This window comes from Rutidosis leptorrhynchoides, chromosome 2 (assembly GCF_046630445.1).
Source record: "Rutidosis leptorrhynchoides isolate AG116_Rl617_1_P2 chromosome 2, CSIRO_AGI_Rlap_v1, whole genome shotgun sequence".
Lineage (NCBI taxonomy): Eukaryota > Viridiplantae > Streptophyta > Magnoliopsida > Asterales > Asteraceae > Rutidosis > Rutidosis leptorrhynchoides.
This window is the reverse complement of record NC_092334.1, coordinates 8,032,072-8,049,042: the sequence shown is the minus strand read 5'-3', so window position 1 is coordinate 8,049,042 and position 16,971 is coordinate 8,032,072.

Below are 16,971 nucleotides of genomic sequence, written 5' to 3'. Positions count from 1 at the left end.
CCAATGTTTTAATACTTTGTTAACAATTACGCCAAGTGTCCTTGTACATAATTTCACCCCTATTTTAATAATTCCATAGACTATTAATTCATTCCCGTGTCCGGTTAAATGAACGATTATTCGTACATATAAATATCCCGCCCATCGTGTCCGATCGAGTGTATATGGTTATTTATAGGGACGTCCAATTGTAAATCTTTATATTAAAATTAACAAACTATTATTTGGTTAAACAAATATAAAGCCCATTAATAGCCCATAGTCTAATTTCCACAAGTGTCGTTCTTTTGTCCAAACCCCAATTATGGTACAAAGCCCAATTACCCAATTTTAATATTTTTAGCCCAACATCATGATTACTTCGTCTTAAATAAGCATAATAATAACTTAAGTACGAGACATTAATTTAAAAAGGAGAACATAGCTTACATTGATTATTTATCGCGTAGTGTTACACGGACAGAGCTCCGACTTTAAAACCCGTAAAATAACCTTTGCATAACCCAAACTAATCTAATATAAAACTATACTAATTTATATTATATATATATATATATATATATATATATATATATATATATATATATATATTATATCAGAGAGAGATTGATATTGGGGATGGTTGAACTCGGCAGAAGCTCGTTCATTTTATAGGGAAATTCTGATTTTTCAAACTCCGCGAGTCGTGGAGTTTTAAGCCTTCAAACTCCGCGAGCCGTGGAGTTTGATTTTCCAGCTCACATCATTTTGGATCTTTGCTTGTCGACGTTATTAAATAATAATATAATATATATATAATTTTTAAGAATTATTTATATATTATATTTTATTTATGTGCATAGTTGACTTGTAATTTTTGCACCGTTGCGTCGCGCGTTGAGAGTAGACTCATGTCCCGGTTCCGGATTTTCGAACGTCCTTGCGTACAATTTAATATCTTGTACTTTGCGTTTTGTAACTTGTACTCTTGTCATTTTTAGACGTTTCTCATCAATAAATTGAACCACTTGGATTGTATCTTGTACATTTGAGCTTTTTGGACGTTTTTGTCTTCAAATCTTCGTTTTCGCCTTTTGTCTTCGCACTTATTTATTTAAACAATTACAATGAAAATATAATACAATTACATATGAAAACCTATTATTTAGGAGGAATATTGCTATGAAATATATGTTCCTTTTTAGCCTTATCAGTATCCGTTTCCTTCATAGCTAGGAAGTGTGCAGATTTGGTAAGACGGTCAACGATAACCCAGATGGTATCGTATCCACCCACCGTCTTTGGTAGCTTGGTGATGAAATCCATTGTGATCCTTTCCCACTTCCATTGTGGTATTTCCGGTTGTTGAAGCAATCCAGAGGGCCTCTGATGTTCGGCCTTAACTTTCGAACAAGTCAAACACTTACCAACATAAGTTGCAACGTCTTTCTTAAGATTCGGCCACCAATACTATTCTTTAAGATCGTGGTACATTTTTCCCGCTCCGGGATGAATCGAATATCTCGACTTGTGGGCTTCATCTAATATAAGGTTCCGTAGATCTCCATAAAGAGGTACCCAAATTCTTCCGGCATAACATCGGAGTCCAGTCTCCTTAATCTCGAATCGAGAGACAAGTATGTTCAAGTGTTCATGAGATATATTTTCCTCCTTAAGTGCCTCATCTTGGGCTACTCGGATCTGGCTGTTGAGATTTGAATGGATGGTGATGTTCAGTGCCCGAACACGAAGAGGTGTCGTCCTCTCCTTTCGGCTTAAAGCGCCAGTCACAACATTGGCCTTGCCAGGGTGATAACGGAGTTCACAATCATAGTTGTTCAGCATCTCGATCCATCAACGCTGCCTCATATTCAGTTGCTTCTGATCAAAGATGTGTTGGAGGCTCTTGTGGTAGGTGAAAATAGTGCTCTTAGTTCCATAAAGATAGTGTCTCCACAGCTTTAATGCAAAGACAACGGCTCCAAGTTCGAGATCGTAAGTAGTGTAGTTCCGCTCGTGAATCTTCAGTTGACGAGAAGCATAGGCAATAACCTTTGATCATTGCATCAGTACACAACCAAAACCACTTTTCGAAGCATCGCAATAAACGACGAAATCGTCACTGCCTTCAGGAAGTGATAAGATAGGTGCGGTGGTTAACTTCTTCTTCAAGGTTTGAAATGCTGATTCGTGTGCGGGTTCCCAAAAGAACTTCTTCCCCTTGTGAGTCAGCGCGGTCAAAGGACGCGCAATCAGAGAGAAACCTTCAATAAATCTTTGGTAGTAACCGGCGAGACCTAAAAACTGACGAATGTGAGTCGGAGTAGTGAGGTTTCCCACTTGCTGATAGCTTCAATCTTGGCGGGATCAACTTTGATACCCTGGTCGCTCACAACATGACCCAGAAATTGGACTTCCTTCAACCAAAATTCACACTTGAAGAATTTGGCGTAAAGTTGCTCTTGTCTCAAGAGTTCAAGCACTAATCGAAGATGTTGCTCATGCTCTTCTTCGCTCTTAGAGTAGATGAGGATATCATCTATGAAGACGATAACAAACTTATCCAAGTACGGCTTGCAGACACGATTCATGAGGTCCATAAATACGGCAGGTACGTTGGTCAATCCGAATGGCATAACGAGAAACTCATAATGACCATAACGAGTTCTGAACGCAGTTTTCATCACATCGCTTTCTTTCACCCTCAACTGGTGATAATCGGATCGCAAATCGATCTTAGAGTAAACGCTCGATCCTTGTAGTTGATCAAAAAGATCGTCAATACGGGGAAGGGGATACCGATTCTTGATCGTCAATTTGTTGAGTTCACGGTAGTTGATACACATACGGAAGGATCCATCTTTCTTCTTCACAAATAAAATAGGTGCACCCCAAGGCGAGAAACTGGGTTGGATAAATCCTCAATCTAACAGCTCTTGTAGTTGACTCTGTAACTCTTGCATCTCAGAAGGTGCAAGTTGATAAGGTGCGCGAGCTACAGGTGCAGCTCCTGGCACTAAATCGATCTGAAACTCTACTGCTCTTGGCGGCGGTAATCCAGGTAATTCTTCATGATAGACATCGGAGAATTCGTTCACAATTCGAACGTCGTTCACACTCTTCACCTCGGTTTCTACCGTTTTCACATGTGCTAGGATAGCAAGACACGCAACTAATGAGGTTCAGCTTCGAGGTACATCTCTCTCCGTAAATGATCAACGGCTCACCATCTCCTTGTGGTATACGAAGAGCTTTATCTCCATAGATAATGTCGGCCCTTATCTTCGTCAACCAATATATACCGACGATCACGTCAAAACTTCCCAATTTGATGGGTATCAAATCAATTTTGAAATCTGCACCAGCTATGTTGATAATAGCTCCTCGACTAATATGGTTAACTTTCTCAAGTTTTCCATTGGCGACCTCGACATGCATACTCTCTTTTAAAGGGACTAATGACCAATTAATCTTATCGCAAAAGTGTCTACATACATAACTTCTATCGGCACCAGTATCAAATAAGACAGAAGCTAATAGATTGTTGATAGTGAATATACCTATCACCAAGTCGGGATTCTCGCGTGCATCCCTTGCATTAACGTTGAAAGCTCTACCACGGGGTGGTCCACCGTCCTTTCTTTTGTTAGGACACGCATTTCTGAAGTGCCCGTCTATCCGCATTCGTAGCATTTTTTTGCTCCATTGAGGTTCGCCTTCACATTCAGGGTGGTGACCTTGCAGTCCTTACCGATATGTCCAGTCCGTTGGCACTTTTCACAAACAACATTACAATACGCAGTATGGTGCTTGTAGCACCGCTTGCATTGTGGTAAGGTTCCCTTGTAGTTCGGGTTGGAGTTCCCACCGTTGTTGTTTCCTTTGAAACCCTCATGTCGCTTTGCCTGGTTTTGATCATAGGTCATTCCCCTGCTTTTATCCCATTTGCGCTTCTCACTACTACCCGCTTCAGACTTAGCCTTCTCTGGTTCATCGATGATAATTTGGTTCATTAAAGTATGCACCATGCGCATCGCTTCCAGGATATTGGGTGGCTTGGACGAGGTGACGTTTCCCTTAATGGACTTAGGAAGTCCCCACAAATACCTTTCCATACGCTTGAACTCCGGGGTAACCATGGTAGGACACATCTTCCAAATATCTATGATTGTAACCATCGAAGTCGTTTCCCACAACCTTCAACTGCATAAACTCAATCTCCATCTTCTGGATCCTGGTCCTAGGGCAATATTCCTCAATCAGGGCCCCTTTGAATTCCTCCCATGGGGTAGCAAATGCCTCATCAATACCTTTTGCTTGAGCCAACGTGTTCTACCACGTTAGTGTGCCGTCAGATAGAGTGCATGAAGCAAACTTGGTTTTATTCGCCTCTGAGCAGTTACTAACTCGAAACACATATTCTAATTTCTCGAACCATCTAGTGAGACCAACCGGCCCCTCTGTTCCACTGAAGTTGTGGGGTTTGCATCTTTGGAACTCTTTATACGTATACCTATTACGAACGGGCTGGATAACCGGTGGTGGTGGCGGTGGTGGTGGAGCTTGGAGGTTCCTTTCTACTAAAGCTGCGGTGACTCATTCATTGATCATCTCTTCGCTTTGGGCTGCAGTAGGTGTTGATCTTCTGTTGGCCATGATGTTCTAAACAAAAATTTTGACTCAAGTCAAAATCCAGTATTCAAATAGTAATAATACAGTATATGGTAACTAACATGGAATCAACGCACCACATGTTTATTAAGTAATGTATCTAGGTACAAATACCACAGAATCATACAGTAACGTAAATAGAACATCGTGCAAGAATTAAATAACGCAAAGTTCCATTCATTAATAATAAGTTGCATACATCAGCATAGGTTCGTACAATACATAAGTAATACATAAAACTACAACTAGATTACATAATGAAATCTACTACAAAAGCCCTACGGTGAAGGTGGTTGTAGGATGTCCAATACGTGGGACATCTGGTCCTCGAGCTCAGTTACCCGAGCACGGAGGATCTCCACCTCCCTCATTAGTTCCTCGATAGAGGGGGATGGTGGGGCATGCAGTGCAGTCGGTACGGGTGGTGCTGGTGGAGCTAATGGTGCAGACGGTCCGATTCCAGATATAGAGGCTGCGAAGCGGTAAGGCTTACGGATGAAGGGATCAGTAGGATACGGCACAAGCCACTTACGGACGGTAACCCTACGACGCCGACCATATGCTTCAGTGAATGCTCGACCTCCATTAATCCCTGGTATGATGGTACCATCGAAATGGTACCGCTTCTTTGGCGAGGTAGAGGGTGGCTGTACAGGTGCATCATCAGGGTCCTCCTCGTCGGAGTCATCGTCACTAGAGTCGTCTGTGGATGAGTCGTCGGATGACGGGTCATCTGAATCATGTGGAGGTGGCTGCACGGGTGGCTGTACTGGCTCTCCTCGGGCAGCCATCATCTGTCGGTATCTGAAAGGCAGGATCGGTACCAAACGTCCATCAGGATGGCGTCGGCACCAATGGCGATACTAATTACGGAATAGACCTTCCCCAAATTCCGCGGGAATCACAACTGTAACGACTCAGATTTTTCCAATCGTTTTATACATATAAGATTAATATTTACATCAATTAAACATTACCAGCATGATAAGCAATCTAAATTGTTGAGTCTTGTGTTTTTGAAAAGAGTTTTACACAACATTTGACCGTCCAATTTGACCGATGATATCACGAACTATATAACATACAATAATTATACGATTGTGTACATATACGTATTTATACATATTTAACATGATCTAAGGATAGTTTAATATATCATTGTGTACTAATAACAATGAGTTATAAGTATACTTTGAGACTACTAATTTAAGTTTTCAAAACGGTAACTATACGTAACATTCTTTGACATATATACCTATAACCTATAATGCTTATACAAGTATCGTATGAATACGTATTTAATCACTTTTAAAGGACTTAAATACATAAAACAATATAAGTATATTCACAAAAGATAGTTATATTTGAATTCTCGTTCCGTTTCCTCAAGATTTCTACACGTATACTTAGGGTATATGTACCCGTATTATACGCAACTTCTAGATGTATTTACTATTGGTATATACCAATAGAAAATACCAATGATCAGCCATGAATGATTAAGAGACATGATAGCAACTTGTGGGAACCATCCTTTGTCATTAATCAAGACTTATGAACTAAAAATCAAAATAAAAATCCTTATATATACATACATATACACGTTTTTTTTTACACATACATACACTTTCATATCAATTTTCTTCAAGCTAGATTATCTTCTAAACTCTCTCATCTTCAACCTTCATGTGTTCCTCAAGATCTTCATACGTTTCTAGCTTCATAATCAAGGCAAAACTATGTTTAAACTTTGATTCAATTCATGTAAGTTAATTATCTTAAATCAAGATATAAACTTACTTACAATCTTTGTTTCTTTCATGATTTCACTTCTTAATCTTCCAAGTCATCAAGAACATGTTCATATCTTGTTTATTCAGTAACTTTCTTCATCATACTTGAGGTATAACCTTTGTTCATCATCTTGTTCAATTATAACTATCTTATTAAGAATATACAAATCATAACAACAAGAACATAGTTTGAATGATTTCAAACTTGTACGCAAACTAAATAGATCCTTCTAACTTGACTTTTAAAACACTTCAATATCTGTAATATATCATAATGATATGCTAACTTAACAAGATACAACTTGATTTTTACAAAGAACACCTTAAAACTGAATCTACATCGTTGGAGTACAACCGGGGGCTGTTTTGGGTTGGATAATTAAAAACCATCTTAAACTTTGAACTGGAAGTTTATATTCTGGAAAAATGATATTTCTTATGAATATGTTAATATATAAAAATCTCATGGTGTAACTCAAAGTGTAAGTATTTTTGTAAAGATGATCATCTAGTTGTTGTTTTTACGACGAAAATGATCACTTTCATAAGATTCACCAAAGTTTGACCTATAGCCTGTGATTTCGAATGCAAACTAAGGTATTTACAGTTCATATTCATAAATAATGGCTCGATCCAAGGAAGTGGCAAGTTGAGCCAACAAAAACGGAGTTGTATTGAAGAAACTATGGCTAAAACAAAATTGAGTATCCGTAGCTAGTTTAGCTACGAAATTAATTGGAGTAAAACTATACTAATCATATCTTGGATAATTAACATGATATTTCATATATATTTACTCATAATTTGATTCTACGTATTTCAGGACCACCCGTAAACAACACGAGAAGATTAATCATAAGACCTCATGATTGTACGCAACACGTCATTTAACAACACGGTACTCTATGTACGTAACACGTCATTTGACAACATTGTACCATGGGTCGAGATTAATTCCGATCAATATGAATACGATGGGGTCTTTATTTATTTTATTGAGCAACTAATTGTGGACCACTAACATCGGACTGCTAACTACGGACTAATAGATATTAAAAGTATTATAAGTATATATGAAATGATTATTTGAAAAGAAAATATGTTGATATATTATATATATGGTTAGGTTCGTGATATCTATCGGAGACCAGGTCGTGTTATATATCTTCAAGGCAAAAGTGAGTATATAGTCCCACTTTTAAACTCTAAATATTTCGGGATGAGAATACATGCATTTTATGATTTACGTTATGGACACAAGTGATTAAAAATATATATTCTACGTTGAGTTGTACCACTGGCATACTTCCCTGTAACTTGGTAACTACTATTTACATGCGGTATTGTAAACGCGAATCCTGTTGATAGATCTATCGGGCCTGACAACCCCAACCGGACTGGACGACCAGTATTCAACGGTTGCACAGTACTTCGTTTCGGAGACTACACTTGGTACGGTGTAGTGAGATTTCATAATAAAGGGAATATGCGACGTTGATTAAATGTTAAGTATGGTTATCAAGTGCTCAACCACTTAGAATATTTTTATTAAAACGTTTATGTATAAGAAATCTTGTGGTCTATATTTATAACGCTGCTAGCATTAAACCTATATCTCACCAACTTTATGTTGACGTTTTAAGCATGTTTATTCTCAGGTGATAATTAAAAGCTTCCGCTGCATTATGCCGAATTTAAGCAGGATTTGGAGTATGCATATTTGTGTCAAAAATAAAACTGCATATCGAAAGATTTGTAATGTGAAATATGTTGGAAATCGTATTGTTATTATCAAATGTAAAGTTTGTAAAACTAAGATTATCGCTAAACGATAATCATTATTATGTTGTTTAAACCTTTGGTTATAATAAAGGTTATGGTTTGTATCATAAAAACGTATGCAGATTTTTAAAAATGTCACATATAGAGGTCAATACCTCGCAATGACACCAATGAGTACGTGACGCTTATATTCGATATGAACGGGACGCTTCAGGTGGTATCAGAACGTTGGTCTTAGAGAACCAGAAAATTTGCATTAGTGTGTCTTATTGAGTTTGTTAGGATACATTAGTGAGTCTGGACTTTGACCGTTTTTGATTTTAAAAACTATTGCTTATCCTTGTTGGTTAAAAATTAATATGTAAATATTATGTGGTACTAACGTGCTAGTTGTTGTGTGATAGATGTCTGGCTTAGAACTTGTTATCACATTCAGCGACTCCGAACCAGAATCCTCAGATAGTGTTCCAGTCATTAACCTATCCGATGATGAAAATGACACCTTTGGGGAAGACTCACAATTTCTGGATGAATCAATTGAAGAGGAACCAGAAAGTGATCCCGAGGAGGAAGAAATACAGGAAATTACGAAAGACAAGTTCGAAAGCGGAAAGAAACGAAAGGCTACTGAATTGGAAAATCTAAATCCCGAGTTTAGTGAGGATGTTGTGGCACCAACTCCACCAGACACTTCCACCCCTATTCCCACTATTCCTATTAGTTCTATCCTGACATCCAGTTCTTCGTCCCCTCAGCCAAAACGCAGAGAGACAGCCAGGATAACCTTTAAGCGATTTCTTTGAATACAAACGTTTTGGGTTAAATGATGCGCTGTTGTTTTAAACCATGGGATCATATAACGTTTTGTATAATATTACTAGTGTGGTTTGCTTAATGTTTGATGTAAGATAAGCATATGTAAAATAGTGAAGTGTGAAATGCAATAATTTTCCATGGTGGAGTATTATTTGGATGGTAGTAATTAATTTCTGTACTAAGCTATTAAGTATGAACTTTAACGGGTAGGTACTACCCTAGATATAATTATAAAACGCTAATAAGAAGAAAAGACTTTTATAATAATAACTGGTTCATATTATTAATAAGCTACGATGTACTGTAAATACACACTATTGGGATTTTACAAGTTCATAATATACTTAAACCATTTTAAGAATTAAGAAAGCGGAAGCATGTTAATTACCATTTTAGAACATGTTAATCTTTAACCAATTAAAGTTAAATCCCAAATAGGATCAAGTTGTGAAACATACTTACAAACTACAAGTAAGAAAGGAGTTTATACCTTCTCCAAGCTAGGTAGTGAGTGATGAAGATGATGATGATGATGAATGGAGCCTCAAATAGATGAAACCTCAAGTAGTTATACCCCAAGCTTAACACCAACACCTTGTACTTTGGTTAGGATTTGTTTACACTTGAAATGAGCTTAAAAGATCAAGATTAGGACCTTCTTTTGCTCCCTAAACCCCACGGTTTTCTGCTATCCCAAACAACAGAATTTTTGCTTCAAACTTAATGTATTTGCAAGTGTGTGTTTTTTAAAATGAGTCAACTTGCATGTATATGGAATTGGAAAAGTATGGCCATGAAATGGAATCTCTAGCATGTGTGCATCTAACTCCAAGGCCACTACTTCAAGTTATTATATAAAATAGTTTTTATAAAACATGATATAATTTATAAGCTTGCAATGTTTTATAAACTTGTTCTTTTATAAAATTAGATTTTATAAAACAAATTTTATAAACTTGCATCTTATAAATTATGTATACATTATTTATAAAACTAATTATATAAAATTCCATATTGTTTTTTATGCATACTTTATTTTATAAAACCAATTTTATAAAATGTAACATAACTTAATTAATTATTTAACCTATAAATAATTAAATCTATATCATATAAATTATTCCATAATTTATATATATATATACATCAAGTAATAATATTTTAGAAAACCATTTTTCTAAAATTCAAGTGTTACGTATTTAATCAACAACCCAATCGCTAAGATCAAATACGAATAAGGTGTCAGTAAGCTTGTTATTGGGTATGACCCGACCTGGATCAAAACAAATTAGCCACGTTAATTTAATATGTATCTCGGGCATACGAAATACCTTCAATCTCCCACTTGCACGAGAAACATAAGAAATTAATGCAAGTGAAGGATACCACCTAACGACCGTCCATCACCCCCAATATGTTATGACTTTGTGCCATTCAATAACATCATCCTTTTCGAGTTCCCATCTAGAATATGAATAGGTGAATCTTTCATTATATCCTTTCATCCTAGATGTCATGTTAAATCCAAGAGACATAGAGTGATCACTCTCTTCTAGATTTAACTTTATCAGGCCTTAGACATCTGACTCTCAACGAATAAGAGGGACAAATTCCATCTTGACTACATATGTCCTAGACATACACTATGCATTATACCTGAGCTCTTCCTTATGAACTACCATATTTCAGAATAGTGAAGGAAAGAATCAAGGTACAATACTTAGTGAATGTCCAAACCCAATATGTATCTCAGGTCAGAGGATACGATGATATTCGCCTTTACTCAAGATTACATGTGATCAACCACAAAGGCTCCATTTAGTAAGTCTTGAGGGCGGGTCTTCCAATATTTGTATCCCACAAATATCTATGAACCTTGGTTGCAACCTTGCACCACATTCATCCCGTGAATGTATACCAATCCGAGTTCATAATAGTCTAAACCTCACATTTGCTCCCACAAATGTGATCGACTACGGAATTTAGAATAATTACTTATTCATGGATAAAATATGCAAAATAGGAACATAACTCAAAATAAATTAATACCATAATTATATTAATGAGTTTGAACAATTTCGTTCCTTTACAATACTTAAAACAGATCATGACCAATCACTAGAATATCGAAGCCCTAATGCACTAACATGCCCTTGATGTTTTGCACCATGTAAGAGCTTCGTGAGTGGATCCGCTATATTTAGATCTGTGTGAACTTTGCGAATACATATCTTTCCTTTTTCAACTTCATCCCTTATGTAGTTGAATCTCCGCTCAATGTGACGGGTCTTTTGGTGAGCACGAGGTTCCTTGATTTGAGCAATCGCACCCTCGTTGTCACAAAAGATCTCAAGAGGGTCCTGAATGGAAGGGACTACTCCTAAGTCGTCGATGAATTTCTTCATCCATGCAGCTTCCTGAGCTGCCAATGATGCGGCGACGTACTCCGACTGTGTAGTGGATAGAGCAACAACATCCTGTTTTGAACTCTTCCAAGAGACGACACCTCCATTTAATGTGAAGACATAGCCGGATTGTGATCGAGAATCATCTCGATCAGTTTGGAAGCTCGCATCCACGTAACCTTTTACAGCGAGTTTCTCCTCACCAGACCCATATATCAGAAACATATCCTTAGTCCTCCTAAGGTATTTCAATATACTTTTGACAGTAATCCAATGACTATTTCCTGGGTTATTCTGGTATCTACTTGTCAGGCTAAGAGCGCATGACACATCCGGTCTAGTGCATATCATTGCATACATGATTGACCCAATGGCAGACGCATATGGGAATTTCTTCATTCTCTCCTGTTCATCTTTCGTGGTGGGGCACTGAGATGAACTAAGGAGCGTTCCTCTTTGAATAGGTACCAAACCTTTCTTAGAGTTCTCCATCTTGAACCTTTTCAAGATCTTTTCAATGTATGCAATTTGATTCAAACCTATCAGTTTCTTGGATCTATCCCTGTAGATCCCAATCCCCAAAACGTATTGTGCTTCTCCAAGATCCTTAACGGAGAAGCATTTACTTAGCCAAGTTTTAACTCTTTGCATTGCCGGAATATCATTTCCAAATAACAATATATCATCCACATATAGTACAAGGAACATGATAGTGCTCCCACTAGCTTTCTTATATACACAAGCTTCATCACCATTTTTAATGAAGCCAAATTTCTCGGCTTCCTCATTAAAACGATGATTCCACATTCTAGATGCTTGTTTCAATCCGTAGATTGACTTCTTTAACTTGCATACCTTTTTAGGATATTTCGGATCAACAAAACCTTCAGGCTGAACCATATAGACATCTTCCACAAGATATCCATTTAGGAAAGCGGTCTTGACATCCATTTGCCATATTTCATAATCATAATGAGCAGCAATGGCAAGTAATATCCTAATAGACTTTAGCATTGCCACAGGCGAAAAAGTTTCATCATAGTCAACCCCTTGAGTTTGAGTGAAACCTTTTGCTACAAGTCTAGCTTTATATGTATCCAAGTTTCCATGTATGTCGGTTTTCATTTTGAAAAGCCATTTACAATCAACTAGCCTTGAGCCAGTCAGTTGTGTAACAAGTTCCCAAACTTGGTTTTCATACATGGATTGCATCTCAGCGTTCATGGCTTCCTGCCATTTATCTTTATCAATCCTTGATAAAGCATCTTGGTAGTTTGTTGGTTCATCCAAATCAACCACATAGCAACCATCCATGAGAAACCCATATCTCTCAGGTGGATTACTAATCCTACCAGATCTGCGAACGTCTTGTGTATTTTGATCATCCATTTGATCATTCTCAACATTTTGATGTTGAGTGCTAGTGTCAGCCAATTGTGTATCATCTACTTGATCTTGAAACTCTTCAAGATCTGTTTTTCTTTCACTATTTCCTTTCATTAGGAACTTAGTTTCAAGGAAATCCGCCTTCCGAGCAACAAATACATTCTGCTCGGATGGATCATAGAAATAATATCCCATATTATTATTGGGATATCCTATGAAGATACACTTCGTGGATCGAGCATTCAACTTATTAGGGACGTAACACTTAGGATAAGCTTCACATCCCCACACCTTTAAGTATGATAGAGATAGAGGTTTTCCAAACCACATCTCATGAGGAGTTAGTTCCACTTTCTTGGTTGGGGCCATATTTAGAATACGAGCTGCGGAGCATAGACAATAACCCCAAAATGATAGAGGTAACGAGCTTCTAGCCATCATAGATCGAACCATATCCATTAGGGTTCGGTTCCTCCTTTCAGAAACTCCATTCAGTTGGGGTGTTCCAGGAGGAGTGAGTTGCGAGATAATCCCACAACTTCTAAGATGATCTTGGAAAGCATCACTTAGGTATTCACCTCCTCTATCGGTACGAAGTACCTTGATTGTCTCATTGAGTTGATTTTGTACTTCGCTTTGATACTCTTTGAATGCTTCAAAAGTTTCGTCCTTATGTCTTAACAAGTAGACATATCTGAAACGACTGAAGTCATCAATGAAAGTAACGAAGTATCTTTCACCATTCCTAGTTATGGGCTTAAAGGGTCCACATACATCCGAATGTATTAATCCCAATAAGTCCTTAGCCCTTTCGTAGGTCCCTTTGAAAGGTGCTTTAGTCATTTTGCCTTGTAAACAAGATTCACATACATCAAACGAGTCTAGTTCATTTGATTTCAAAAGGCCATTCTTTTGAAGTGTATGCATTCGATTCTTGTTTATGTGACCAAGGCGACAATGCCATAAATAGGAATCACTCAAATCCCTTTTGAGTTTCTTGGTGCTAGTATGGTATATTGAGCTACTAGATGATGTGTCATCATAAACCAATTCATAAATTCCATTTGAAGGCGAAGCCTTAAAATAGAATGCATTATCTAAATAAACGTGGATATCATCATTAACAAAATTAAGATAAAAACCACATTGTTTTAAACGGGAAACTGAAATAATGTTTCGACATAAATCCGGTGCATACAAAACATTGTTCAAAATAAGTTCCAAACCACTTGGAAGCTTTAATACAAAGTCTCCTTGAGCCTTCACTTGCACTTTAGCTCCATTACCCATAAAGAGACTTGATGTTCCCGTTTGCTTGCTACTTCTTTTGAACCCCTGCAAAGAATTGCAAATGTGAGTTCCACATCCAGTGTCTAATACCCATGTATTAGAAGAAGTAATACTAAGCTCTATATATACCATATATATATTACCTGAGGTTTGCCCCGCATCCCTCTTTTCCTTCAACTCCTTAAGGTAGACCGGGCAGTTTCATTTCCAGTAACCCATTTCACCGCAACCGAAGCACGGGTCTTCCTTGGGGTTTGCTTGTCCGGCAACCTTTTGCTTCTTGTTTTTGTTTTTGGTTGGGGTAACCATCCTCCCTTTTCCCTTGCCTTGATGGGCGGGTCCTTTCTTCTTTGCCGCCTTTGGCTTAGAGGTGTTATTACCTTTGGACCCACCATCATTGATCATTAGCACGGGTGAAGCCCTCTTACCCATGCTAGTTTCAGCCGTCCTAAGCATGCCATGAAGTTTGCCAATGGTCTTTTCCATCCCATTCATATTGTAATTAATTACAAATTGGTCAAACCTCTTTGATAAGGAGTTTAGGATAAGATCCGTGGCTAGCTCATTAGATATGTTGAGATTAAGACGGTTTGCGCGATCAATGAGGCTTTTCATCTTAAGGACATAAGATGAAACGGATTGGGAGTCGTCCATACGACATGATGAAGCGCTCGAACGGTCTCGAAGCGCTCGACACGTGCTTATTGAAGGAACATCTCCTTCAATTGCATGATCATGTCGTATGCAGTATGATGCTCGAAATCCTTTTGGAGTTCGGGTATCATAGTCCCAAGCATTAGGCAAGCGACTTGCACCGAATCGGCGCAATACTTATCCCAATAAGCCATGCCTTCCGTATCATCCTCGTCGGGTTGATCGGGAATGGGGTCTTCCAACACATACGCCTTATCCTCAAGTTTGAGGACAATCCTAAGATTGCGGAACCAATCCATAAAGTTCGTATGGTTGAGTTTGTCTTTCTCGAGGAGAGACCTTAACGATAGGTTGTTCAAGTTAATAGGTGCGTTTTGCATGTTGTTGTTATTGGCGGCCATCTACAAAATTTAACAAAGTTCATTTAAGTATCGATTTTAAATTTAACAATCAATACCCTTTAAATCCAATTGATATATATTAAATTTTAGAATCCAACGGTAAACCAAATTTTGGTTAGGTGACCTTTATCCCGTCATTTGATTTAGCTAGGTAGTCATTATATGACAATTGCAATCCTTTTGCAACTTCTAAGTTATGGGATCATGCAATCCTTTTGCATGACATATTATCCCATCAACGCCTATTTGTTCATCATGCTTCGGTGACCCTAAGTTCATGATTTCCAAATCAAGTCGTCCTACTTGTTTAGACATGTAAACTTAACATACAAGTGGTTAGGTGACCTTTATCCCACAAGTGTGCGAAATTTACCTTAATCATATTAGTTTGCTCATAATGGTTAGGTGACCTTTATCCCATTATAAGTTCCTTAATACGTCTAAGTGTCATACAATAGGATGGCGTTTAAACTTGTTAACCTAGTGTGTTAAAGGGATTTTAAGTTTTCATTATTTCTAGTTTGAGAAAACTTTTATGCCATACACCAACATGCATTTAGTGTATGGTTCTTATGAAAATCCATTTTCATGTCATGTAACAATGCCAATTTTATTCCTTTGATATAAACCATTTTATATGTGCAATCCGTTTCTAATTCTTAATAACCATTTATTAACGTCTTTTGCCATTTGAATTTAACCAATTAAATTGTCATTTTAGTTTGTTGTTAACTTGTGTGATTAACTTGTAGCATACATACAATCCACAATCATACAATAAACAACCAAGCATGCAAAACAACATGTTCACAATCAAGCCTTTTGGTAAGCATTTTGTTTAGCCGAAAACAAAATGCCACCGGGTAAGGGGTAATTACACAAAGTAGGAGATTTCAAATCTCCCACTTAACCTTGCATCCAAATGCTTCTTCATGTGTTCTTCAAGTCTTCATCATTCTTCATCATTTTACAAAATATATCCTAATACATTTTGTCTAAAAAATGAAATTACAACCTAATCTATTTTACATACCAAATATAAAATAAATTACATAACCAAATGAATTATTACATGCCAAATGAATAAATATTATTACAAACCAATTGAATAAATATCAATCAACCATGCATGCAACCAAACACAAGGTCAAGGCTTAGATTGTGAACTTTAACTACATAAGAGATAGGCAATACAGAATCACAAGTGATTGGCAGTACAGAATCACAAGTGATTGGCAGTACAGAATCACAAGTGATTGGCAGTACAGAATCACAAGTGATTGGCAATACAGAATGCAGAATCACAAGTGATTTTGGCCAAAATGACAAACCACCCAAAACCGAAAATTTTACATTCTACTTCATGCATGTTCATAGAATGCAAAATTATAGTGGGTTTAATAACCATCTCGAAGTATATTTCAACAACTTCGGCTCTAGATACCATTGTTGGGATTTAACAAGTTCATAATATACTTAAACCATTTTAAGAATTAAGAAAGCGGAAGCATGTTAATTACCATTTTAGAACATGTTAATCTTTAACCAATTAAAGTTAAATCCCAAATAGGATCAAGTTGTGAAACATACTTACAAACTACAAGTAAGAAAGGAGTTTATACCTTCTCCAAGCTAGGTAGTGAGTGATGAAGATGATGATGATGAATGGAGCCTCAAATAGATGAAACCTCGAGTAGTTATACCCCAAGCTTATCACCAACACCTTGTACTTTGGTTAGGATTTGTTTACACTTGAAATGAGCTTAAAACATCAAGATTAGGACCTTCTTTTGC